This window comes from Python bivittatus, unplaced genomic scaffold, assembly GCF_059951505.1.
Source record: "Python bivittatus isolate LINGU-HERP-01145 unplaced genomic scaffold, Pbiv_v1 ctg000690_np1212, whole genome shotgun sequence".
Classification (NCBI taxonomy): domain Eukaryota; kingdom Metazoa; phylum Chordata; class Lepidosauria; order Squamata; family Pythonidae; genus Python; species Python bivittatus.
In genome coordinates, this window is record NW_028277096.1 from 7,220,695 (window position 1) to 7,248,361 (window position 27,667).

At 43.4% G+C, this 27,667-nt stretch overlaps 1 long non-coding RNA gene across 1 annotated transcript; it reads left to right on the top strand.

Annotated features, from left to right (window-relative positions):
• The first annotated feature begins 46 nt into the window (after positions 1–46).
• Positions 47–26,154, top strand: LOC148214376 (uncharacterized). Its single transcript, XR_015798179.1, has 3 exons — positions 47–196; positions 5,683–5,778; positions 26,047–26,154. It is a non-coding gene; the product is annotated as an uncharacterized LOC148214376 (long non-coding RNA).
• Positions 26,155–27,667: the final 1,513 nt, after the last annotated feature.

A 27,667-nucleotide genomic window follows, 5' to 3' on the forward strand; every position in this document is an offset into this window, starting at 1 on the left:
CTTCCCTTTGCAATTTTTCTCTCGCGCTGCTCCGCTCCAGATCGGCGCATCTCTTGCCAACAGCGAGCGCGGCTGCCAAGGAGACTTTAGCGAGGAGGAAAGAGCGGGACTGAACTTCCTCCAGCTTGGTAGAGCAGCGCACCCCTTGGGTCCGTCGCCCCACCCCGAGGCCAGAGAACAGACCCCGAGGCCAGAGGTCAGGTGGCGGGCGGGGGCGACGGGGAGGCAGGTCGCTGGCGGGAGGGCTCCTTTGGCTTGGGACGCGGGCGCCTCTTGCACTCCGCAGGCGCTGGGGAAGAAAGCAGGAAAGATGAGCCGGGCTGGGGGTCCCCACTAAGAGACAAAGAAAGGAGGGGCGCAGGGGAAAATTAAGCTGGAGAGTCTGGAGATAACTTATCTGCAAAGAGTTTGTTCTCTAAGCGGCTGAGCCGTGAGATGGAGCCAACTGGCCCCTGGAAGCAATTGCTGAAATTGTTTGTGTTCAGACAGCCGACCCCTGGATCGGTGCTCAGCCCAGACAGGAGGCAGGGTCCCAGATGGGTCAGGGCCCTACAGCCTCTGTCAGAAGGGAAAACCGATATGCCCTTTTGCAAACCAGCCAAAGAACGGGATCCAGGAAGTTTCAGTTTGGGGACCTCTGGCCTGCCACACTCAACACACGGGTCTGGACGAACGACCCACCCACAGCCTCTGCTGCTCAGCTGTAAGACAGAATAATGTTCATCCACCCTCCTGACCAAGTTGCTGAAAAGAACTTACAAGAAAAATGGCAATACTTATGCCTGTTTTTCGTAAATGTGACAATTAATTGGGCACAACACTGAGTAAAACAGATCCTTGTCTTGTGCAGCTTACAATTTAATGATGGGAAAGAATTAGAGCTTGGGGCTCTGAGATGTGTAGATTCAGGTTTTGGGGGATCCAGCTGAAGATGACGGTGTCAACTTCTCAGAAAAGTCTGAGTAGATCCTCCTGAAAATGCACCAAACAGCGCTGAACTTCTTAAGTAAAAAACACAAAATTCAACATGAAAAAAATAATAATAGAAGCCCAGAGCAGAGTTTTAACATTCTGAGCAACCACTGGGAAGTGAAAAAGTTCCTTGAAAGAAAAAAAGCGATTAGAAGCTGTCATAAACGTTTCTAAGATGATGGTAGGGCTAGGGAAGATCCTGATATATGAGATTCCCACTTACTTGGTGACTGAAATATACTTTGCATATGCTCAGAAGAACACATTAAAAAAAAGGAGTGTGTCTCTACAAGTTCTAAAAAGTAGGTAGGGCATATTAGTTACACTTGTTGGTGAGTGAAATGTGTTTGCATGTACCCAGAGAAACTCTTAGCATGAATCTACACCTTTTGTGGTGTGCCTTGCTAAGGAAAACCTGTGTCAAGCAAAGGTTTGGCACAGAAGTCTGCAATCTGGGTGCCATCACCAACAGAGTCCTGCTCCTTCCCATACCACCCAACGTGCTCTGGATAGTGGAGGCACCTAGGACCACAGCCAAAAATATCTACCTTGCTCTGAACAACGGAGATATGTTGGGAGGAAGGCATGGCACATTTGAGAAGTTTTGGGAGTCTTCCTTTCCAAGGATATGGACTTCCTTCCTTACCACCTAAGAAGCCCATTATTTTATTGACTTTGATGCCAGAAAGCAATGCCTTTTCCAGCACTGGCAGCAAATTCACTGGCCCACTGCCATTGTTTTCAGAAAGAATGTCAACGTTTGGAAGGCATTAAGCAAATCTGTTTGATTAGATCAAAAAATATTCAGTCTGGTGCCGTAAACAAGAAAAATTGAGCTCTACTAGCCAAAGAAGGGCATTTAGAGTGTACTTCCCCAAACCCAGAAGATGAAGGGAGGGAGAATTTCCAAATTAATGTGGAGCACAATATTGTGATGTCTCTCAGAGGAGGGTAGTGCAGGCATCAAAATATTGGGTGAATGGACAGTAATGGAGGGATCATGATTTAGTAGGACTTAATTTATATCACAGTGTTGAGAGGATGACATTTTAAATACTTTTTAAAAGGGAATTTGCTGATGTGGCTTCCTTGCCTGGGAAGCCAAGTTGGCTCATATGGACTATAGTCCAAACACCAAGCATATGTTTTGCATGCAGGAGATCACAAGTTCTCAAAAGCATTGTGTCTCTGCTGGAAGGATCCTATTTGGAACCTAGTGCCACAAGGCCCAGTGTTGGCCACTAGTTAGAAAAAGGGGACTGAGCCAATTTATGAAGGAGGAGAAGATTGCTGTTTAATGGTTATACATAATGAAATTCTGCGATTATGAGCAGTATTGTTTCTGGGTATCCAACTGATAAGAAGCAGGAGAAGGTCCTGTTGGTGGTCTTCCCGGAGGCATCAGATTGATGACTATGAGAAATATAATGCCTAGTCCAACTGGGATCTTCTGCAGTTCTGATGATAGACCTCAAGGGCCAGTGCAAATCAGAGTAGATTAGTGTGTTCCCTATCCTTTGGGGCCAATGGGCACATTTGGAATTTTGAGAGCATTATAAGCACTCTCACAAAATTGTTGTCATGGTGATCTTGGCTGATTCCTGGGTCCTCAAAGTAACCATGGAATCTTCCTTGCCCTGTGAGGTTCCATGACCCACCTGATGGCAACTTCCACTGCTGTTGTTCCTTGCAGGTCAAGAAAGTCCAGTGATCAACTTCTTGCCTGGGTTCCCCAGACCCCAAAGCCAGCTCTTCCACCCCTCCCATGCTTGTTCCAGTGAAGGTCATTTCAAAGGGACTTTTCAGGGCGTCATCAGAAACACTGAACAGCTGTTTCAAGGAAGTTGACAGGCACTTTGAATATCTCCCACACAAGTCATTGCATGTACCGTGATGCTGTTTGGCCAAGACCTTGTTCATCATAGATAGCACCTGCCAGGGATGTCCTCAGGTTGTGGTAAAAAAAGGTCAAGATGGCAGCCAATGTGTTACATGCAACACACACACACAAATGGCAGAGCTCTGATCACAGTGTTGTAGCTGCCATCTTGAATTTTTTTTCTTTTTTACTGTACCCTGCGGACACCCCTGGTACCTGCCTATTCCTTCTTTCTTCTGGCTCTTGGCCTGGCTGTTTCCACAGCTGCCTGACACAGAGCAATCTGACTTGGTTTCCCCAGTTTTCTATCATGGGCTGACTCTGGAAAAGCTGAATGGGTTTATTTTCTTGGAAAAAGGAATGTTGCCAAAAGCTATACAGAAGGAAACAATAATTTTGTATGGTGCTAGAATGGGGGAAAAATCTTTTCTGTTCCTACTGGGTTATGGGGGGAAAGGACATGTTGAAGAAGTTTCTGATCCCAAGTGTGTGTTATTATTTTCTTGTTTGTTTGTTTTGGCGGCCAACAGAATTCACATTAGCCAAGAAGTCTCACAATAGAGGGACTGGGGAGAAGCTCAGTGGATCTGAATGAAGGCCAGAGCACATAACTCTGATTTAAAAAAGGAAAAAAAAATGGCAGCAGTGATGATTGAGAAATTGCCTCTGAGCATGTGCAGGGACTGTATCTTGCTCCTCTGCTCAACCCAAGCCAATTTCAGCCACACCGCAAGATGTCGAAGATGCAACATTGTTCTAGCACATCCAAGCCTTTGGATTTCTTCACTTTTTCTTCACCTTTTCTCCAGGAGCTCAAGACAGCATATTTGGGGTCTCCCTTCATTCTGTCCCCTTGATCTATTCCATGATCCAGTGGGGACTCCTAGCTGAGTCTCCCCAATCCCAACAGTGTAGGAGGAGAGCCATTTTAGTCTATGGTGGCAAAAAATCAGGAGGAGTCTGGTAGCACCTTTTCCAACCAACACATTTTGTTAAAAGGCATATGCTTTTATGAGCGTGGTATAGAAACAGAAGGAAGAAATAAATTATGGCTTCACAAGAAGCAGTATGGCGCCATGATTAAAAATATTAAACTAGGACTGGGTAGATCCAGATTCAAGTCTACACATAGAAATTTATTGGGTCAATCATTCTCTATCAGCCCAATAGGAGCATCTTCAGGAAGGGTCAAAAAAGTCAAGATGGTGGCCTTGATTGTGTAGTTGAAGCCCAACCCTTTTTTATGTGACCCACCCTACAGATCTGCCTGGCCCAACCTACCCTTCAGGATTGTTGTGAGAATAAAGAGAAGGGAGAATTCCATGGAAGTCATTCTGGACTCCAGGAGAAAAGGCAGGATATATAACCAGCAAATAAACTTATAAATAAACTTGATGTCCTGCTTCATCCACAGATAATAGCTGAGTTCCCACCACACGTTGAGCCACAAATTAACCAATGCCCATTTTAGCCTAGACTAGTGTATTACTGTATGTGAATCTAGCTCATCTCTCTCTCTCAGCTTAAAAGCTCCTTTGTCTAAAACAGTGTTTTTCAGACTTGACAACTTCAAGATGTATGGACTTCACCTCCCAGAATTCCCTAGCTAGCATGCTGGCTGGGGAATTCTGGGAGTTGAAGTCCACACATCTTGAAGTTGCCAAATTCGAAAGACACTGGTCTAAAAAGCTATCCAAGACAGAAAGTGGAACTCTTCAACCAATGCAGTCTTTCAACTCTGGAGGCTGGACAACCACCTCTTCAGGACACTTTGATTGGTTTTCCTGCACATTGCAGAGGGTTGGACTGGAAGATCTTTAGGGTTCCTTCCCACTCCACCATTGCATGACTGCATTGTTTAAACTGATCCTCCTTGCCTCCATTACTGTACTTGTACTCTGAAATTGTCTGAAGGAGGGATGTTGCATCTTACACATTATACTTCTTATCTGGATTTTGTAAGCAAAACATGTTCACAATGAATACAATGCAGGCGGGTACGATTCTGTCTGCACACATGTGCTTTGGAACTGCAGCCTTTGCTATCAGATAGCCCGACACTCTTCTGGCCCAAAGCCACTTGAGGTGGGTGGGGAGCATGACTGACTGAAGCACTGTATTGAAAAAGTAGTGTATGAGACACCCCTCCCCTCCACACGCACATACACACTTCCACTCGTTCCTATTACAGTGGAGCCTCATAACTGTAGTGGGAAGGTCACACTTTCATGTACAGAAAATAAGAATCCATAGTAGGAGGTTTCAGTTGTTTTCCCGGCAAGAATTTGGCTGCTGGAAAGGCAAGATGCTTGACATCTTCATTTAGGAATCTGTACACTTCATTCCTTCCAAGCCAGCCTGATTTTCAAAATGTAACCAGCTTTCAATTAGAGTCAGCATCACTGCTGACAAAGAATCTAACAACTGGGTGGGACTTCAAACTTCCCTTCATGCTGTCTGCATTCACACAACATGGTTAAGCAGATCAGTTGAAGGCCTAGTGGTTATACGTGTATAATGTGCCAAGTATGGCTAGTTTTCATCTTGGTTTTCTTTTTGGTGCTTTAGGGTACCATGAAAACCCAGCCTGCATGGCTAGTTTATGAGCTAATGGATTGTGGAAACTCAGAAAAGGTGTTAATTCAGTGGGTTGTGCGAACACAGTGACAGAGATGGATGGCTGGGGAACTGCTCTCAAGCAATCTCAGACGTTTTCAGCTTTCTGGAAGGAAACCAGAAGCACCATCCTGACATTTTCTTCTGAAATGTCAGGGGACAGGAGATGTTGCTCTCTGGCTCTCGCTAAGGGTTCCGTATTTTTTTCTTGGCAGAACTAGAAGGACTATTCCGATACTTGGGCCTGGAGAGGGATTGACCAAACACTGGGAGGCTTTGGTGAGCCCAAAAGAAACTGGAGCTTTCTGCAGGTGAAGATCCACTTCTTGGCAACAAAACGGTTGCGTTTGCCGGTGTCTTCTGAGATTTCTTTTCTTTTCTTTTTTTTACTTCCTTGTCTATCTTAACATCTTGGGATTTCCTAGTGGCATTCCATCCCAATACTAACCACGTCTGCATAGTTTTTCTGAGATCGGCTACGGTTGGTTTGATGCTGCCACCTGCTGTTACAAAGGAAACAGCTTCCTAGGTGTGGCTGCTCCAAAGAAATGCAGGCAGGTATTACGTTCATGCTACTGTGTTCTCTAAAGCAGTATTTCTCAGCCTTAGCAACTTTAAGATGTGTGGACTTCAACCCCCAGAATTCCCCAGCCAGCATGCTGCTGGCTGGGGAATTCTGGGAGTTGAAGTCCACACATCTTTAAAGTTGCCAAGGTTCAGAAACACTGTTCTAAAACACCTTTTCGAAATCAAATCTGGAATCCTATGCACATGGCTACCGCACCTTTGCAAAATTTACTACTCTGGATTGGCCTCCTCCTAATGTACTCTTGCTAGATGGGAGTTCCTGCACCAGATGCAAAGCCCAACTGCACCAGACCCAAAGAAAATGAAGCACAACAGCTTGCCTTCAGGAAACACAGCCCAGTGGGTAATACCTCCCTGTTGTTGGCTTGGGCAAAGGAGTCTTCCTTTTTGTCTCTGGATGAGTTATGGCTTTGCTCTTTAATTCAGGCACACCACACCGCTGGCTGCAGTAAGTGCCTTGAATCCTCTTACAGGCAGAAAGTTAATCCACACAGGGATCTATCTATCCAGAACCAAACATGGGGGAAAATACCATTTTCCTAATCTTGCTTCTCTCACCGCGGGCCAGTCTATACATTGGGAATGAGGCCATGCTGTGCTGCTGTGTACAGTTCTCCACAGCTGTATCCTTGAACACTGCAAGAGCAGTGACTGGTGGTTTCCCCTGGCTAAAATTCGAATATCGCCAACGATGGGAAAAGCTGCCAACTGCCATCTAGAAGGTGTGCCAGTGTGCTGTGCAGGGTGCTTGTATGGGTGTGCTGTCCTATTAAATTTTTCCCCTACAATTTCCCCCCCCCCCCCCAAAAAGTACACATAAAAATTCCAAACAATTTTCCAGCCTCTAGACCTCATGACCACTAGGTGGTAGCAAAGAGTACACTCCAGCCGCTGCCTAAGTATTTTGGGGTTCCAGTGTGGCTAATAGACATATTAAGCTATGGGTGCTCCCAAGTCAATCCGCATAATTTTCTCAAAGTGGTTATTGATTTGTCAGCTGGTCAATCTACTGACCTCTAAGTGGCAGCAATATATATATCTCCTGGTTACCACCTAGTTGCTGTCCAGATTAGCACAGCCAAGATGGAACTGCTGAATACACTGTGTGTTGCTGAAGAGCTGGCCTTTGAGAAAGGACTTTTGCTATGCATGTGTAGACAAGTAGGTCAACCTAATTTTCAAAATACAGTGAATAAAGGCATACAGTAAATGTTGGCTGTGGTAACAGGAGTACTAGTCTCCCTTTCAGCCAGAGCAAAGGAAGGCCATCTGCCTACCCTCTACTCCCAATGCATAGAAAAAGCCCTCTGGATCAGAAGACAACAGACATAAACTATCAGGAGATAGAAGGCATGTCAGTTGATAGTTTAGCTCATAAATGGTGGCTCAGCCCAGGTGGGGAAGAATCTGGGAAGAAGCATTGTGAAGCATTTAAACAGCCAATGTCCCTGGAGTTCTTGCTTCCTTTGGAATCCAGCTGCCTGATAGGATCCGTTGGGTTCCTGATCTCTTAGTGGAGGCAATGACAAATGTCAAGTAAACCAGCATTGCGGAACAGGCACAGAACCCAGTGACTGGGTGGAAGGGGTGGTCCCATGGCATAGCTGCTGGAACAGCTGGAAACAAAGAGATTGCTGGCCCCAACTGCATAATCTCAAGTTGTCTCCCTCCTCCATGCACTCTAGACTACCCACACAGAGTGTCTTGTGCTGGCATAATGTGAAACACTGCTTCCACACCAGAAGCCAAAAGCCTTCTTTGTGCTGCCTTAGCAATGGGTTGATAATGAGATAGAGACCAGGTTGTGAGGGCATGTCCTCAACTCGTGATAAGTAAAGTGTCTTTGTGCCAGGATAAGGAGGCTGTTTGGATGGGCTCAAAGCCATGACTCAAGCAGAAAGATAGAGCTGATTCTTCTGACGGCAGGTCTTTCTTCCTTGTGCAAACTCCAAAAATAAAGTCTTTTGAGGGAGAAGAATACAGCAGGCCTGCAGTTTTAATGTGGAGAAGAAATATCAAATCTAAATCCTACAAAATATTTGCTTCCTACCTAGCTTCCCTGCATAACCCCCATATCTCTCTGACCCACAGTGTTTCCTTGTTGACATATAAGGTTGGGTAAACTTTCCCTCAGTTGCCAGCCTCCCCTCAGCCAGAGAGATGAAGACTTTGGCTTGGTGTCACATTGCTTGGTGCTCAGAGACCCTTCCTTCCTTCCTTCCTATGCCAGAGCTCATGGCTGCATCATGAAGCAGAAGTCGTAAGTCAGGTGCTGCCATGTTCATAATTTAAATGGATTTTTTAAACCATTTGGGTCAGAACAACCAGCAGCACCTAGCCAGTGTTTCTCAACCTCAGCAACTTTAAGATGTGCGGACTTCGTCCCAGAATTCTCCAACTAGCATGCTGGCTGGAGAATTCTGGGAGTTGAAGAACACACATCTTAAAGTTGCTGAGGTTGAGAAACACTGGCCTAGCCTCCCTTGCCTGATCTTAAAAAAAGCTCAGAAAGGTGGGACCTGGATGATATTAGGGTGGGAAAACATCTATAACCCAGGGCTATAGATTAGACTATAAAGTTGAAAACAACCCTAAAAGAAGGCAGAGGGAAATCCCTTCTGCATAATTCTTTAGAAAAAAACATAGGCACGTCCACATTGTCAACTGGAGGTATGGTCACCTTAAGGGAGATTACCTTTTTAAACAGCTGACCATATTTCCTGGAGGTCCACCATTAGCTACAAATCATAGCTTTTAGGGTGATGATAAACACAACCTGACTGCTAAAAATTGCATACTGTACTCTCCTTTATTTGTTTAAGAGCGTTTTGGAAAGGCATGGAATTAAACTGCTCTGGAGAAGCCTGATTCTACAATGCCTGTCCTTTTAAAAACCCAGTGACCCTTGTTCCACTATCACAGAACAACTGTTACATCACATTGCCCAAATGCACAAACACCACACTTCTGAGGTTCAGGAGCCACAAGCTCTTTTTCTTTGGAGTGAAGTGCTCTACCACCATTGGAAGACTTGAAGGACCAGGTTAGGAACAAATCTTCCTGGAGAAATCTATGTGGTTGCTAAGAGTTGACATCACATAATCAATCAATCAATCAATCAATCAATCAATCTTCCACATATCGCCTAATTGAAACATGAACATGGCCTGTTAATTACTTGTTATGCTTTGTCCTCATGGATTCCCTTTGTCTCATTTCCAACCAACAACTGAGGTAGTCTAAAGTTATTTCCAGCTGTTCCAGCTTTAAAGCAATGCTTTTCCTTTTTTCTTCTCCCAATGGAATTTTGTGCTTCACGGACACACTCCAGCATGCTTCGTTGACACCACTGATTATGTGGCAGGCTGCTCACATACACAGGATTCACACTCTTTTGAAAGAGCCTTAGACCCCCGCTCTTAAAAAAAGGTTGATTTCAACTGGAAGAGTAATCTGGGTTCTGCCAAGCAATATTAATTACAGGTTTTCCACTGCTTCTGCCCACAAGGAGGGGGTTCACATGGTTATACTTCTTAATGTTTTATTACATTCTGGGGGTGGGGTGTGATGCTATTAATCTATGCTAGTTGGCTACTCCATTGGCTACTATCAGCTGCTGCTGGCCAAAGCCACTCACTGGCAGAACCGCCATTTGCTTCCACCCCTAGACTAGAATAGAGTATGCTTATTACTGATTGTTTCCTACCCCTTCATCCTTTACTCCTCCTTTGTTTAATTTAGCCTGATCAGCACATAACAAGTGTGGAGGAGGCATGTGGCATGACGTAAGAGGGATCTCAATACCCCAGGAGGACTTATTCCTGTATCCATCCTCCATGCCTGTGACCTGTCGGCCAAGCTATTTTTGGAGATGGGTTTAGCACTCTTTCAAAAGGGTGCTAGACCCATGTTGAGAAATATCCTGTTGACCAGGTCACAACCTCAGAGCACCGATGTGCCAGCCTCATATTAGTCAGGCAAAAGTGGCTAAATCTGCTGTTTGAATCGTCAGCCTACAACTTGCCTGGCCTCACTCTACTGTTGTATGTGATAAATAAGGAAAGCAACGAGTGGCTGTTTTTCCTGCTAATAGGTGAGACCTAGTGAGAGAGGAAAACATCAGGGAATCCAACCTTCTCCTGTATTAAAAATGTAAAATAGCACAACACACCAGCCTCGTTACTGAGGCCAAATAGGACTTCGCTGCTGGGGCAGGAGATTTCCTACTGACCTACTTCTATATTTTTTCTGGTGGACTGCATTTTAACACAACCATAGGCTGGCCCTCAGTAGCTGCCCTCAGACAGCATTCCTGTCAAGCTACTGTAAGTGGGCTGCACAATTCTGAACAGCCACTAGATAGCAAGAAAAAGTGAGAGTTTTATGTATCCCTTTGGTGCTTTAGGGTGGTCATCTGGACTGTTGCAGGCTAGATATGATATCCCTAATTCTTAGAACACAGTCTGGTTTACATTAGATACTAAACTAGGCTAAAAAGGGGTGGCATCATTTCGGTTCAACATGTTGTGGGAAGGAATCCAGCCAGAGTTTATTTGCACCTTTCTATAGGCTGAGCATAAACCGGGCAGGGAGGTGCCTCAACATTAAAAGTCCAACAGATTCCTGCTCCCCAGATAAGATCATTAGAAGGAACTCACGTTTCTAGTGCCTTAAGATTTTCTGCAAAGTCAGGGCCTCTACCTTCTTTTCAGATCCATTCCAGCAGTGACCTCAACAGTGGGGATGTGGCCTCCCATTTACAGATTTAGACATGGCCACACTGAACTTGACCAGCCCTCTTAAAGGTTCTTTTCATAAACACAGGTTCAGTTTAAGGCTTCCTCGTCACCTGTTCCCACAAGACAACATACTAAATCACATCAACTAGACCTAATGGCCAAATCCATACAACGGCTCAAGCTTGGATGGTTTTTATGTGTGCAAACCCAGCCTGTTAGTTCAATGTACTCCATGAACCAAGAACATTGGTTTATTTGATAACCTGTTTGAGTGTGTGTGCTGCAGTTCAGTAGCAACATGAAAATATAATCAGGAGCAGAACCAGTTCCATAGTTTTGGGAGCCCTAAGAGAGATGGCAGTTCTCCAGAAAGAGGAATCTTTGGCCAACAGTCCACTATCCTGCATTTCTTCACCCCTTTCACAGCTCTTGTCTGTGGTCCCTGGAGAGCGGGGGTGTCTGCAGGGCATGGTCAAAACAGTCAAGATGGTGGGCATGCCAATGCAATCAAACTTCTGTCCATTTTTTATGTGTGTCCTGCTGGAGCCTCCTGTGACTGAAAATAGGGTGGTGCACTTTCTTGCCATTTCTAGATAGGAAACACAGTAAAACTCTAGTGCACAGGATTAATGCAGTTTTTAAAAAAGGATATTTCAACTCTTTCTCCAAAAATGGGAAAAAAGAAAGAGAGAGTCTGCCCCGCCTGCCTGCCTAATGATACTCCACCCATTTTGCATCCTAGCTCCCCCCTCTGTGACTCTCGAGTGCATCCTCATTGTTTTAAGGGCAGTCCAGTTACAGAAAGTTTGGGCCCTTCTGTCCTAATGGGGGTGTTCACATCACACACTTACCCAGCATAGGTAAAAACCTAGCTGATTCATTTATACAACATGCTAACCTTGCTAAACGTTAGCCTGGGTTAAGCTTTTTCGCGGTTTCAGTACAAGTTCAACCTCTTGGATTAGTTTATGGTTAATATATTGTGTGTACCTGGAAAGTGGGACAAGCATGTTGTGTGAAGGAGGCCAGTGTATAGTACAGCAACACCCCATCTCATCTTGTTCTTATAACTTTGCTGCCCTTCTTTGATCATTAATTTGCCTAATATTTGTCTTCTTTGAATGGATTGGTTTTAATTTTGTGTTATTGTTTTTATATTGCTATAAAGTATTTTCAGTTTATATAAGATAAGACATGGAATACCTGTCTATTTGTTCAATAGATAATAGATAATAGATAAATAGATGCTGGTTTCTTGATAACCATTGTCCCCTCTCTTCCTCCAATATTACCATGCAGTCCTCATAAGGCAACCTTGTAGGGTTGTCGTGAGGAAAATCTATGAGGTAGGTTAGGATGAAAGATTATGACAGGCTTCAGGTTGCTAAATCAGTTTTGTGACTGAGGGGGGAATCGGAACAAATCTTGGGCTGCAATAGGCAGAGGAAGGGGAATTTATTGTAAAATTACCATTTCAGCAGCAAAACCACAAAATGTATTATTTTCAATAAGGGAACTTCCATGTTTGGAAACAATTTACTTCGGAGCATTGTATAAGGGGAATAAATAAATAACAGGATGAATATTTGCACTATCTAGAAAATATCTAATCCACTAGCTAATGCCACTGGAGACAGAAGGCAGAGCTAGAGAGATTTTGGGGTTAGCTAAATGAAGCCTCCATGTTTAGAGGCAATATACCTCTGAAAACCAATAGATGAGGTGTGGGGGGGACCACCAACACAGCAAAACTGTTGCCTTCATAAGTTGTTTGTGGGCTTCCTGGAGGCATCTGGCTTGCAGCTGTTGGAAACAGGATGTTGGATTAGATGGACCTTGGTTTGATCCAAGAAGGCATGCCAGCTCTTCTCTGGGTTTCAGAAAAAGACACTATAGCTATTTTGGGGCTCCTCCTAGCATCATAAGAGGAATGCTCTTTTGTATTGTACAAATTATAAATATAAGCCATTCGGGGTTCTAGAAAGAAGTTAGACTATGCATATCAATAAATAAAATGTTGTATTCTTTTTTAATTTGTTATAATCTCAGCAAAAAGAGGAACACAGCATTTTATATGAAAAGCATAAAAAGCAGAATAAAATTATTGCTATGCTCTGTTTTAAGTAGTTTTTATTTCTTTGGAGGATATTAAGCCGTGTGTGTGTGAGTGTGTTTATTGCTTATTATTTTATTAGTTTCGGTATGTTTTCTATTTTGTTTTTTTACAACACACATATAAATCAGAGAGTAAAATCCACAATAAAACTGTGATGTGTGAAATTAAGACAGCATTTTTTTTTTAAATTAAAGATCATTTGGCTTCAAATTTTTTTTTTTTTTAATGTAGGTGGCCTGGGCATTACAAAGGATCCTTTTCTCTTAGTTATTAAGCTGTGTCTGGTATCGTTCAAATGATGGAACACCCAGAGTGGCCAGGCCATCTAACAATGATCCCAGCACATGGGCAAATTGTTGTAGGAACAGTCGCTACTGCAAATTAGGAGCTAACATTAAACGAATTGCAAAAGGAAAGAGACGAGAATGGCACCAGAACGACAAAATCCTATCCAGCAGCAAGAGTCGCTCACAGGAAGGGGGAGGGGGGTTGTCAAAAAAGTCAAGAGGGTGGTCACAATTGTTCCTTGAGGATGCCCATGTTCAGTAGCGATCCATTTCTGAAAAACAACCTCTTGGTTCAAAATTTCACCCCGCTGAAAAATCACCAGGTTTCAAATTAGTCATGACTCTAGTTTTGCAATCCCCAAATAATGCCTCTTGCCACCATGTTTACTTTTTCAAAGTTATAAAGATTTATTTTAACTTGAAATACAGTAAAAACCATCAAAGCAAGCCATCAGTCTCCAGAATCATCTTTGTTTCTAAGAATGTCCTCTAATTCCATATTGGCTCCATAAGATTTCTTAGATAATAAAAACAACACATGGCTGTGATAGAGTAAACTTTAACTCTTTGCTTCCCTCCTCTGGTCATCTGGATGTTTGCAGCCCCGTGTGGGAACCTAACTAAAATGTTGGTGGACGTATGGTAGAGCAAAATGCTGGACTAGTATTTTCTGAATGATTGTTTGCTTCAGTAATGAGTAACATAGTCTCAAAGGAACCAATATGTCCACAGATACCTGTCTTGGTACCTAATAACCTTCCTGCCTCATCTGATTTTGATTTCTCTGATTTGTTCAATATGTCTATGTGCATATGTAAGAGGCTAAGGAAAGGAAACCCTTTCTGCACAGGGCAGAGACTTCCAACACTATGAATGGACACACTTAAGTGACAGTCAGTTTTATTGCATGTAAAATCCATGTGCTTTATTTGCCAAGGAAGACCAGGTTACTTGCCAAAGGAAGCTGCAGGAACATGGCACACAGTTTTAGGGTCCATGGATGAGTCTCCATAATGTGGAGTGTGAGTGTGGATGTGTGTGTGTGTGGAAAAGAGGCATGCTGTAATGTGAAACACTAGGTTCTAGCATCCATTTTATTTGTAAAAGTGCCTCTTGAGACCCTGGCAGGCCCATTGATAAAAGGGTAGATGGTGCCAACACAGTGCTTTGCTTAAAGTATGCCCACCTGCTAAGAGGATGATAAGATAATAAGGCCCTTTCCTCACACAAATTATACATTGATCTGAGATCCACACTGGACCACTGTGTCCCCACAGAACTCTGGAGCTTCTAGAGCTCTTCACAAGTGGGGCTGTTTGGAACTTCCAGCTTAGTTCCTCAGGCTGGGGAATTCTGGGAGCTGAAGTCCACACATCTTAAAGTTGTTGAGGTTGAGAAACATTGCTTTAGAGGAAACACTGCAGGGACAGGAACAGTGAGACACATGCTTTTCCATGGGTGGGAACTCCTGCTTCTCAACCCTGGGCTTTCTCCTTTCCCTCTTGAAGTCCAAGTTCCCCAGCCTTTTGTCACTTCTAAATGGAATGGCAATTTGGCCTCTCATCTGACAGAGTCCACAGCTTGGTTTTTCTTCCTTGTTGCAGTCAACAAGAAAAGAATGAGGACAGGAGACACAGTTCTAGCTGGAGTAGTGTCAGGGATGCCAAAATCTGGATGACCGCTAGATGATGGCAAAGGAATACAGAAAGCACAAATTCTTTGCTGCCACAGTCATCTGGAATTTTGTAGCCCTAGGCCGGAACTCTGATTTTTTTTCCCCATGCTTTTGCACTGGCCAGTTGGATGGCCTTTCTATCTTCCCCTTTCCTCATTTTCCCAACTCCAGGAAGCAGATGTGAAGCTACTTCTGCAGTAGCACAATACTGCTGCACAGGGTAAGAATGGGAAGGCTGGTGACTGCAGAAGGGCTCTGTTTGGCTGGTAGGAAGCTTTTTTGAGCAGGGAGCTGTTGTTTCAAAAGTTCCAAATGGGCTTAATGGTTGAAAGGATTGCCCACTCCTGACCTCCTAATACTGTGTGTTTTCAGCTACTGTACTCTAATTCACAAATCCTTGCTCAACTCATATTAATCTAAGATAGGGTCCAACTCAATCATTGTATTTTAGGTTTTACACTACTGCTGTTTATGTTTTAATGAGAGGCGTGAGCTGTTAAGTAAACCCAGATTTACTAAAAATGACGTCAAAGGCTTCAATAAATTTTAAAAACCAGAACGTTCCTCAGTGTCTTTGGAAGTTATAACTCAGATTATGTATTTTATTGGAACGCTAAAACTATCAAAGGTGTAAAACAAGCAATGCAACTGGTTGATACGCATGAACTTTTGTGCACTTTCGCCAAAGTTCAGTACTAGATTACAATCACATTGGAGCAGAGGACAACTTTGAATTCTCCAGATTTTGGCAATATTCCCTAAATTATCATACATTCATGAAAAGTTTTCATGAAAAGACTGGACTGCCCTTTGTCCAGAATGGTCTGAAGATTTCTGCACTGGGCAGGGGGTTGGAGTAGAAGACCTCCAAGGTCCCTTCCAACTCTATGGTTCTATGGATTAAAGGAAACAAAACTATTTTCTTGGCAACAGACCATATTTCAGCTGGATTATTTCAGGTACCCAGATTCTCAGCAAAGATTTTAAAGGCAAATGCCAAACAGTATGTTTTTAAAGATTTTTTATCCCACCTTTATTATTTTTATAAATAAGTCAAGGCGGCGAACATACCTAATACTCCTTCCTCTTCCTATTTTCCCCACAACAACAGTCCTGTGAGGTGGGTTGGGCTGAGAGAGAGTGACTGGCCCAAAGTACCCAGCCGGCTTTCCTGCCTAACGCAGGACTGAAACTCACAATCTCCTGCTTTTTAGCCTGGTGCCTTAACCACTAGACCAAACTGGCTCTCTTTTTTGGGGGGGTGGCGGCTGGATCACTTGATATTTTGGTTCCCCTCTAATGCTTCTATTACCGTCTTAAAGGCATGGAGGAATCTGCAGGGCTGTCACACATAAACATAAGAAGAGACTCATTTGATCAAATGAAAGTACTATCTGTTGTTGCATCCTACTTCCAGAACCCATAGGGTTAGCCCTACTGTCATTCTCACTCTGGCAACTTCTAAAAAATCACGTTGCTCTATGGCCCCTCACCTAGCTTCCACCTCCCCTGACCAAATCTTAACATCAGTCTAATCTTATCTACTTCTTCTAGACCCTTGGTTGAATATGCACAAATGACGTGAGTGGGTTATATCACTTCGCACCAGGTTAGTGTCACTACCAACTACAGCAGTTTAATGCCCCGATGGTAAGAGCATAACTTCCTCTCCTCAGATTGTTGCCTACCAGGAAATCTGAACACCTAAACTAGCCTTTCCCAAACTGATATCCTCTAGATTAGTTGGGGTTGAAACCCGCAGGATTCTTAGCCAGCATTTCTAGGAGCTGCAGTTGCAAGAGGTCTAGACTGAGTTGGAGATGGTTAACTAAGGCTGTGGGCACATGGATCCCTTGGGCACAGATGCCTTCAGTTTTTGTATTGAAATTGTAGTGAGGTTCTAAAGCAGTGTTTTTCAAACTTGGCAACTTCAAGATGTGTGGACTTCAACTCCCAGAATTCCCCAGCCAGCAAAGTTGGGGGATGCTGGCTGGGGAATTCTGGGAGTTGAAGTGCACACATCTAAAAGCTGCCAAGGTTGAGAAACATTGTTGTAATCATTTCTCCTAAGGCTTCGTTTCTGAACTTGCTCCAATTTGTCACTCTCCTTTCTGAACTGTGGTGCTCAGTAGAGGATTCTAAGTGGGGTCCAATGAGGACAGAGTTACTTCCCATGATCTGGACCCTCTGCTTCTGTTAATGCATCCCAAGATAGCATTTGCCTTTTTAGCTGCTGCATCACACTGTTGGCTCATATTTAATTTGTGATCAACAAGGGCAGACAGATCCCTTTCATGTGTCCTATTGCCAAGCCTTCCTATACTTGTGCCTGATATTTTATGCTATCCAGATGTAGAACTTACATTTCTCCCTGTTAAATTCCATCCTATTAATTTCAACTCAATTTGAGCCCACCTAGATCTTTTTGAATCTTTCCTCTTTCATTTAAAGCCTACCTAGATCTTTTTGAATCTTTCCTCAGTTTGAGCCTGCCTAGATCTTTTTGAATCTTTCCTCTTTCATTTAAAGCAGTGTTTCTCAACCTTGGCAACTTTAAGATGTGTGGACTTCAATTCCCAGAATTCCCCAGCCAGGCTGGGAGTTGAAGTCCACATATCTTAAAGTTGCCGAGGTTGAGAAACACTGATCTAAAGCATTAGCCACCCCTCCCAGTGGGTGTCATCTGCAAACTTTTTCAGTGTCTCTTCAAGCTCTTCATTCAGGTCATTTATAAAAACAGCACAAAGCCAAGGACTTAGGTCTGTGGCACTCCAGTTGATACTCTTAGCAGTGTGAAAATGGCACAGAGTGACATGTCCTTTAGAGGGTAAATGATTTTGTTGTCTTTTAAAAATCATTGTGGAGTTAGGTCAAATATTTGTTTTGCTTCACCGTTGAATCGTCTTAAAACAAACCTTGCTGTCTTTTTATTTATTTATTTTTTTGTGCAAGCAATCATCAAATAGAAAGCTGCTGGGATGGGGTGGCTGATGAGGAGAATGCTGGATGAATGGGAAGAGCAGAGGATCATTAAATTATTTTTTGACCAGTGAGCACAGCTAGAATTTGGAGAATATGTCAGAGGTGTTCTCACCAAATGGATGCCATGACATGTTTGCTTGTTCACAAAATGGATGTGGCTGACGGTTGCCAGTCACAAAAAGATAATCCAGAAGGCAATCTGGTTCCCACCAGCAGGCTCCTTATCACCCAGTTTACTTTTGGCTGCTTGCCCCACATACTTAACTTGGTTATTGAATTAGCCTATTATCTGGGTTTGCCCAAGGCATTGAAACATAAACTAATAAAAGAAGGCTGGGTTTAAGCAGTCTTTTGGGGGGGGGGGAGTCAAAACCAATCCAGGGTTGCTTCGTCACAACACAAACCTCACCCCTTTTGCACATGGGGTGGAACTGTGGATCCCCATATAGCAGGCTAAGCAGGGCAGGGCTGTCGGGACTGTCCAAAAAAATCAAGAAGGTGCTTGTGACCATGTGATCGGAGCCCTGTCCCTTTTAATGTTGCATGTAAAGGGTTGCGTCTTTTTTTTTTTACATGACTTTTATTGAAACTTTAAAAAAAGAAGATAAACCTAATGCAAACTCATATAAAGGAAGGAAGAAAAAAGAAAAAGCAAGCAAGCAAAGAGAAAGCGAAAAGTACAAGAAAAGAAACAAAAGTTGGAGAAAAAGAAAAAAGAAAGAAAAAAGATACAAAGAAGTATTCTTCACAGCAGTTATACGTACAATTATATTTTTACCTTTCTCTCTAAAGTTACATCATAGTACTCTTCTTTCTGTAATCCGTCCGGTCTCATCATCAAAGCCATAAATCAGAAGTTCATTTTTTTTTTCATTTTTACGCAAAAAGTCCATAAGAGGTTTCCAGTCAAAAAAGGAGTGGGTCTTTGATTGCACGGCTGAGCTGCCATTTTGACTCTTCTGATCCCCGGCACACACACGCAAACTAGGTTAAACCTAACCCAGCACGGCATGTTGTATGAATGCAGCCATAGGTTTAAGTGCGTGGTGCGAATCCAGCCCAAGCCTTCAGCTGCAGCCCCCTGCCATTTTTCCTTTCCTAAGAATTTCTGTGGGGCGTTCCCATAACGAAGACACTGCTGCTGCTACAGACAGATGCCTTGCGTTGCAGGACGCCATCTTCCCAATTTTAAAGAGGTGATGAAAATGGAAAAACTTTCCATTTTCCAAGGGGGAATGAAGCTTGACAGGCAACAAGAGAGGTGTTGATAGTCATACTGAGTCCCACGTTTTGGATATTTTGTGGCCCTGGTATGGGCCTGTGGCTTTTGGCTTCACAGCACAGACCCGGTAATGGAAAATGGCTGCCGCACACTGACACACCGTATAGGCAAATTGGCCTGAAGCGTTTCCTTCTTTCCAGCTTTAGGAGTGAAATACTGCCTCTACACCCATGGAAATCTTTAGAAGTTTTGAAGGGGCGAGGCGAAGGCAACCAACCATCGCAAAGGAAAGTACTATACAAAACATGCTGGCTTACTCTGCCGATAAAGTACAGCTTGATGGCGCACCATCACTGGAGAGGCCAGCCTGTGAGAGACCCCAGCCAGCTGTTTGCACATCCAGCTGTTACGCACCCGACAGAACTCCTCAGGTCACTGACCAAGAAGCAACTGAAGCGCCCTCAGTTAGAGACAGCCCTGCCTTTTGTGGGCCCAGCTTCAGGGGTCTCCCTCTTGCTTTCCTGTCTCTCGAGTGGGTTTCTTCTATCTTTTTCCATTTGGCTCTGGATAGCTCCAGATGGCCTGTCTGGGCGGATGTGAATTTGCTTCTGAATGAACACAGCCTTTCCCTCCACCCCCACCCCCACCCCCACCCCCACCCCCACCCCTTTTCTTCTTTCGGTTCTTCTGCAGCTGCGGGACAGAATTACAAAACATGGCAAAATGAGCATGCCGGGATGCGAGACAGGTTGAGCGGAGCATGCGAGCGGTTGCACAAGAGGAACCACACAAGTTGCGCACGATGTTGCTTTCCTCTCGGTGGGGGCGCGTGGGAGGAATTGGCCCAAGCAGCGCGACGGAATTGGAGGGGTGTAGAGATGGCAGGAGGCCATTTCAGGAGGAAGAAGAGCAGACGGGAGTGGCTGGCAGCCGGTGAGCTTTGGCAGGGCAAGGAAAGGGTAACTCCACTTCCCAGCAACTGCACCATGTCCACTCCTGCAAAGGGTATCAGCGAGCGAGGAAGACAGAGAGTCCTTGTTTAGAGAACCCAACTGGGACTGGCAACTTGGTCATTAAGCGAAGTAGTCGCTAAGTGAAACAGTGACTGTGCTTACAGTCTTACTTCAGCTTTCCTTTGCTTTACAGACCTGCGAAGGTCGTAAATGCAAGGTTTGGTTGCAAAGTTACTTTTTCATCACCGTTGTAACTGTGAATGGTTGCTGTACGAGGCAGTCGCTAAACGAGGACTACCTGTATCTTTTATCTGCCTGATGGGAAGTGCAAAAAAAAACCCCTCCTGCAACCAGCCAGCCAAGATGCTGCTCTTGGTTTCATGGCAAGGAGGAAAAAAGAGGGAAAAAATGGATTTGATCTTTTTGAGGTCAGAGTTGCAAACTCAGGCCTTGGGGTAGCTGCGGAAGAGGGGTGAAGGATGAGGGAAGGGCACTTGCTTCAGGAGGAAGAGGCAAATTGTAGGAGGTGGGATGAGTTGGAGTTCACACTATTGGGGTACCACCGACACACAGCTCCAGAGAAAATGCTGCCAAATTGTGTTCACAGGACTTGAGCTTAAATGTTGTTGGCAGAGCTTTCCAAAGCTCCATACCATAGCACAGTGTTGTCCAAACTTGGCTGGCTGGGGAATTCTGGGAGTTGAAGTCCACTCATCTTAAAGTGGCCAAGTTTGGACAACACTGCCATAGCATCACAGAGAAATGGGATGGCACCAGTCTGAGATTGGCATAGCTCTAGGATCTGGATGAGGCCTGAATGTGCCTTGAATGCGCCTATTGTTGTAATTCAGGGTTGTTGTTTTTTGTAGGGTTTACAGATGTGGATGGTATTAGATTTCAGAATCTTCTACTTGTAAGAAGCCAGATAACTGGTACTGGATTTGACAGATTAATAACATCATGACCTTAACATGCATTGGCAAGACTCGACTGATTGAGATGAGAACATTTAGAAAAGGTGCCACGTGTGTTTTTATAAACCAGGGATAGGTGATTCAGAGTTCACGGGCCACCTGCAACCCCCAGCATCTCTCCTGCAACAGCAGCCTGGAATGAGTGTGGCCAGCTTTTTAACCATTTTGCCACGTTGTGGTAAAAACACGCTTCCTTTATTTCTTGTTTTGTTTCTTCTGTTAAGAAACAAAATGTGTGCCTTAATCTTTGTAGGGCCTTACTGGTACACCTCTTTAAATGTTCATTAATCCCCCTGAATTAGAGTAATTTTTCTTATTTTGTGAGAGTTTTAAGGGGGCACCTAATTTACCCTTTTAATCCCGCCCTACAAAACAGTTTGGAAATACTCTCCAGGGACACTGTGAGGTCACCATCCATACCACTGCAACACCACTGCAACACTAAATCAATGGTTTTCAAACTTGGCAACTTTAAGATGTGTGGACTTCAACTCCCAGAATTCCCCAGCCAGCATGCTGGAATCCTGGGAGTTGAAGTCCACGCATCTTAAAGTTGCCAAGTTTGAAAAACACTGCTCTAAATTAAAAGTATGGCCCCTTCAGTATGTCCCTGGCCTTTTATAAACAAAAGGCAATCAGATTCAGGTCTCAAGATACTTTCATTGTATCATAGATAGCAGTTTGTCCAGTTCACTACTATCATTTTCCACATGCTCAGCATTAAACAAGGTGAAGAATATTCCTTTAATCTGGGTGACTTTGGGCCAGTCACTCTTTCTAAGCCCAGCCTACCTACAGCTGTTGTGGGGAAAATAGGAGGCAGGAGTATTATGTTCATTGTCTTGAATTGACCAAAATATATACAAAAGATGGGATAAAAATCTAATCATCAACTTCATCATCATTGCAATACTGTTTTAATCCTGTAAAGCTGGCTGCTGATAATTCATGACCCTGTAACCCAATGTTTATTTTAATATCTTTTATTTACGGTATTTATAGAAGCCTCTTACGACACACAAGACTCTTTTATTCACACAAAATAGAATTCAAAAGACCTCACACATCTGGAAATTGTTTGAATTATTTTCAGGGACTTTCATTTAACATAGTGTTTCTCAACCTCGGCCACTCTAAGATGTGTGGACTTCAACTCCCAGAATTCCCTGAATTCTGGGAGTTGAAGTCCATACATCTTAGAGTGGCTGAGGTTGAGAGACACTGATTTAACATATTGGGCTACATCCAATGGTGCATTTTCTATATAGGCAACACAACTTCCCTTTGCTTTTCACTTTCCACCTTCCATTGGCACCTCCCACCCATCTGTTCTAGAGGTTGCCAGACTTTCCACTTCAAATTTTAGTCATGGAAAGGGGGTAGAACGGGAAGGAAGAATTGGTTGTGCTGAATTCTGCTCCTCTATCAATAAAACCATTTGTATTGATTTATATCAGAGGTTGGCGACCTGTGGCGCAGTTCTTTTTTCACAATCCCCAACACTGATGTCTGTGTGTGAGAGAGAGAATATGTGTGAGCATTATTAATTAATAAGATTGGAACATTGATATGCCCAACATTTCCAGGGCTGGGAAGGCATGGACAGAGACTAACATAATGTGGAATCTGCTAATTTCTTGGCATAACCTCTTGAGCAAAATGGTCCTTGTATTAAGTGATGAAACTAAAGATTTCACTGATTATTTTTTCAACCAATATAAAAAACTGAACTGTGTTTTCTGCCAAGATCCTGTTCATGGTATTCGTGCATGAGATGCCTTCCATGACATTTCTCTCTTCTTGGTCTCTCTGCTGCCTCTTCGTCTCCATTTCTTAAACTTTTTGATTCCTTAGTCTTCTTCTGCAGTCTTTACAGCCCCTTCTGTTTCACAGATTTCCTGATGATTTTCTTCTACTGTGGCCAAGGAAATAGCAATGGCAGGGGTGCCCACGGAGATGGGGTTGGTATCAAAAAAGTAAAGATGACCTCTGTGACTGTGCAATCAAAGCCCACCCCTTTTTGATGCGCGTCATGTATTCAATACATGAAAAAAATAAATAGGACTTTGATTGTATAGTCATGGCCACTTTCTTGACTTTTTTGCACAGCCTCCCCCCCATTGCCCCTAAGGAATGACACTATTATTCACTGTGAATTCACACAGCTTAATGTGGTGTCTTTAATCCTGGCTTAGCATGTTGGGTTTGTATCCAGCCAGCCATGGTTAAGCTCACCACATTTAGTTTGGTTTAATGTTTCCTTGGTAATCAAGTACTATAACCTTAAAATGTGCTCAGATTTTCCATCAGTTTCCTTTTCTTCATTTTCTGCATAGCTTCTCAGATTTCTGTGCCAAAAACACCTCAAAGTATAGCATCACTTTTCTTTTTTTTAAAATATTGTAGAACAGCTGTGTTGGTTTACAATAGCCCCAAATCAGAAGGCATCTGGACATACCTTTTCAGACTAACACATTTTACTATAGCTGTAAAAGCTTATGCCTTAAACTGTATGTCTTTTAGTAAAATGTGTTGGTCTGAAAAGGTGCAACCATGCTCCTGATTTTTCTTCTTGTGCTGAGGCTGTCTGCATTTTGCTGTGAAAAAGATACTTTGACTTGGTAATCTTGTCCTTCTACAGACCTAAGCTTATGTCTTTCTTAAGAGAGTATTAAATCTCTTGCATGGGGCAGAAGAAAAGAGGACAGAGCATCTGTCACTTGCACATATAGACCAATCCATATGGGTAACCACTAAGCTGAGAGGCAACCCACAGTCAGGCCTTTCACTTGCTACATTTGATAGGGGATGTTTTCAACTGCTGATAACAAGCCGCAAGAGAACTCACTTTTCTATCATATCACTAAGGCAGTGTTTCTCAACATTAGTAACTTTCAGATCTGTGGACTTCAATTCCCAGAATTCCCCACCAGCACGCTGGCTGAGGAATTCTGGAAATTGAAGTCCACAGATCTTAAAGTTGCCAAAGTTGAGAAATACTGTGTTAACCAAAGGATGAAACTAGACATAGAGCAGTAATCGTTATTCATAACTGTGTGCTAGAAGCACGTCCCTAGTTTTATCCCACAAATGTTTCTGGGGCCGATTTACAGTCCTATTTCTCCAAAGCAATAAAGCAACTGGAGGTCACTTTCCTTTAAGAATGTCTGCTAAGCTCTGGAATGTTTGTGAACATTCTGTGTCATCATGGTAGCTCATCTACATTGGTTAGTGACTGCTTGTATTTTCAAAAGTTTGTAGGATGATATTCATTTAAGTTAGTTCTGTTTTTAGTTGAAGACACAAGGATGGCCTAGGGAATCAACCTGAGGTTTGCCAAGGCCATGTGTTCAAGCCCGGTGGAGTGCCGAGTGCCTGTTCTGTGAGTCACCCTTTACTATGTTTAGAAGCTTCACAGGATGCATTTTGCTCAGAGTCCAAAAACATCTTTCCTTGCTGAAGTCAGGGCTCCAGTAAAAAGGGTGAAGATGAAAGGCTGGCTAATTCCAAGAGCTGTTCATGCTGGGGCCGGCAGGCGACCGGAGTTTTGTTGACCTTGGCTGCTTGCAGGCTTGGCATGCTCTTGCCTCACTTGGCATCACTTTCAGAACTAATCTCCATCTCCAACTAATTTCAGCTTGCTTCCTCCATCCCAAAAAAGTGAGCAGCAGGAGAGCTGTGCAGCAACTTCCCAAGAAATGGCAGGGCCCAAGGCTAAAACTGGGGGTGAGTCTATCCAACATCCTTGCAGGGGAGCAAAGCCCCCAGCTAATCAAGGCTGGAGACAGAGGCATGGGGCGCCTGTCCCAACCCCAAAGCAAATGCTTCAAGTGAAACTGAGAAGAGCAAGTTTAGAGCACTCGGGAGAAAATGCATATTTGCACAGTGCAGTTAACTTATGGAACTCGCTGGAGCAAGATGTAGAAAACCCCCACAAGCTTAAATGACCTTAAAGGAGAGACTTCTATAGCAAGATGGGATGTTAATTATCATGGCTACATGGAGCCTCCAGATCCAGGAGCAATCTACCTCTGAAAATAAGTGGAAGGAAATAATACAGCAGAAATGTTGGGCCTTCATGCCCTGAATGGAGGCTTCCCTTGTTTCCCCTGCTTGTGGGATTTCTGCGAAAGAATCAAAGGGTAGACTAGATTGCTTACTGGTCCGAGAACCAGGACCCCCTTTGGATGCTATTACTATAATAGTCTCACGTTAGAAGAGCAGATTTCCAACATAAAAGAGGAATGAGCATCTTCAATAGCTAAATGACCAAGTAGTACTATCTCTCCATCCATCCATCCACAGCAGTGTTTCTCGACCTTGGGAACTTTAAGATGTGTGGACTTCAACCTCCAGAATTCCTCAGCCGGCATGCTGGCTGGGGAATTCTGGGAGTTGAAATCCACACATCTCAAAGTTCCCAAGGTCGAGAAACACTGATCTACAGTATTCCCATTTCTGCACATGGAAGGAGTTAGATATTTTCGTTTGAAGAAGAGGATGTGCCTGAATCCAGCAAGGCTGATATTTTAGATGTATTAAGAAGGTGCTCTGTGATCAGATACTAAAGCTTGGAAATGCTGTGCTCAGATTTTCAATGGCTGCACAATTCCGTGTATCTGCCGTAACCCAAAGCCAGCATTGGGGTCTCTTGAAAATAAGTCTGATTTCCACCATTTTGGCGTGATGCTGGAGAAGAAGTGAGGTTGGGTCCTTTTGTTTCTGCCTGACTGGATCCTCCCTCTCTGTGCAAGGGATCTCTCAGAATTGTCTTGCAATCCCTTTCTGAGGAACATAACTTCTGCAGACTTACTTAATTAACTTCTGGAACTCTTTGTCACAAGATGCAGAGATAACAGCTGCTAGCTCTGTTGGCTTTAAAAGGAGACAAGACAAACGCGTGGAGAATGAAAGGTCTGTCAATAGACATTAGACACGTTAAGGTTAAGTACTACCAGACTGAAAGGATATATATTACAAATCTTGTCCTCAGGTCAGACGTTAGCTGTCTCATCTTCTCATATTTCTCTCTTTCTCTTTCAGAACGAAGCATTCAGAAATCAAGATCACCAGAAGAAGTAAACATTTGATTATTGGAACAAAGAATGCACGTTATGTAGTTGAAGAAAATAAGACATTATTACTATTATAGTTGCTTCTTATTAGACCATTTTTCAGTTCAATACTCAAGATAATTTATAATTTAAAACAACCTACAGTACAGGAAATAAAAACAAGTACATTAAAACTCAAATAATAGCATCAGGGACCTAAAACGGCCTTTCTTCACAGATTTCCTAAAGGCAATCAAGTGCAACCCCCAAAGAAACACATTTCATAGCTTTTGTGATTATTGCTATTACCATTATTATTTGCAACCCTCTTGCCACTTTGCATAATTTAGTTTGGGGGTCTTACCAATCACTGAAAATGACCGAAAGTACAGAATTCCATGACCCAGGGATTGGAAAACTCTTTCAGACCCCATTTTGGCTTCTGGAACTAAATTTTTCAATCACACAATTCCATACTTATCTTCATACATAACTATGAAAATAAGGAACTTGTTTACTTTTAAAACAGAAGGCATCATTTTGTACCATGTACCAAATCTTGGTTCTCACGGTGTCTCAGCATATGTATAGCTCTTTATGTAAATAGTTTTATGGTCCAAATTTGTAGTATTTTAAAAAGAGCCTCTCAGTCCCCTGCAGATTTGCTGGAGAAGTTCTTGGAATCTCCTGGTCTTCAAAGGATGAGAAAATCAGAGAGGAAGAGGGGAGCCAAGGGGCTGGAGGCTTGAATTCAGCAGCAGTCCTTGTTAGAGGATATGCTCTTGAGCATATGCAGAGCTCTAAAAGAACAGCAAGTCATTAAGTAGCAGAAAAGAGAAAAAATGTTCAAAATATTATTGCCTTGGCATTGGGGATAAAGAATAGGCTTAGCCCAGCTATTGGTGAACACTATCAGGCGTTCATATAAATATAAATAAAAAGTTGATTTATTAAGGAATACATAAGATAGGAGTGCCCTATTGTAAAGAGAAAGGCAAGAGAGGGAGCAGTTCTACCCTCTTCAAGCCAAAGGCTCATTTAACTTGTGATAGGTGACAGTCCAGCCCAGGGACAGTGTGCAAAGACCCTTTCCTTTGTCCTTACCTGGATACTTGCCTTTGGCCTCAAAGGCTCACAGGTGTCATGTTTTATTTAACAATGGGTTAATACAGAAACTACAAAAGGGTCTCACAATACGCTGAGGCTAATCCATAACCATGATTTGCAAGCCACACTGGTGGAGTTTGCCTATCCCATTCAACCAAACCAAGCAACCTACATCATGGCTTAATGCAGTGTTTTTCAACCTTGGCAACTTTAAGATGCATGGACCTCGACTCCCAGAATTCTGGGAGTCGAGGTCCATGCTTCTTAAAGTTGCCAAGGTTGAAAAACACTGGCGTAGGGCAACCTGAGAACTTGGTCAGTATCTAAGGATTTTTCCCATTCTATTGCACGGGTGGCTGCTCCTCTTCTGTCTCTTTTCATAAAGTGGGCTAAATGCAGTTCATTAAAGAAATGTCTTGGGGGGGCATCCAGATCCCCTTCTAGTCCTGTGTTTCTGATGATGCTTTTATTCACACCCTTCTGCCTTTCCTGCTCTCTACCTG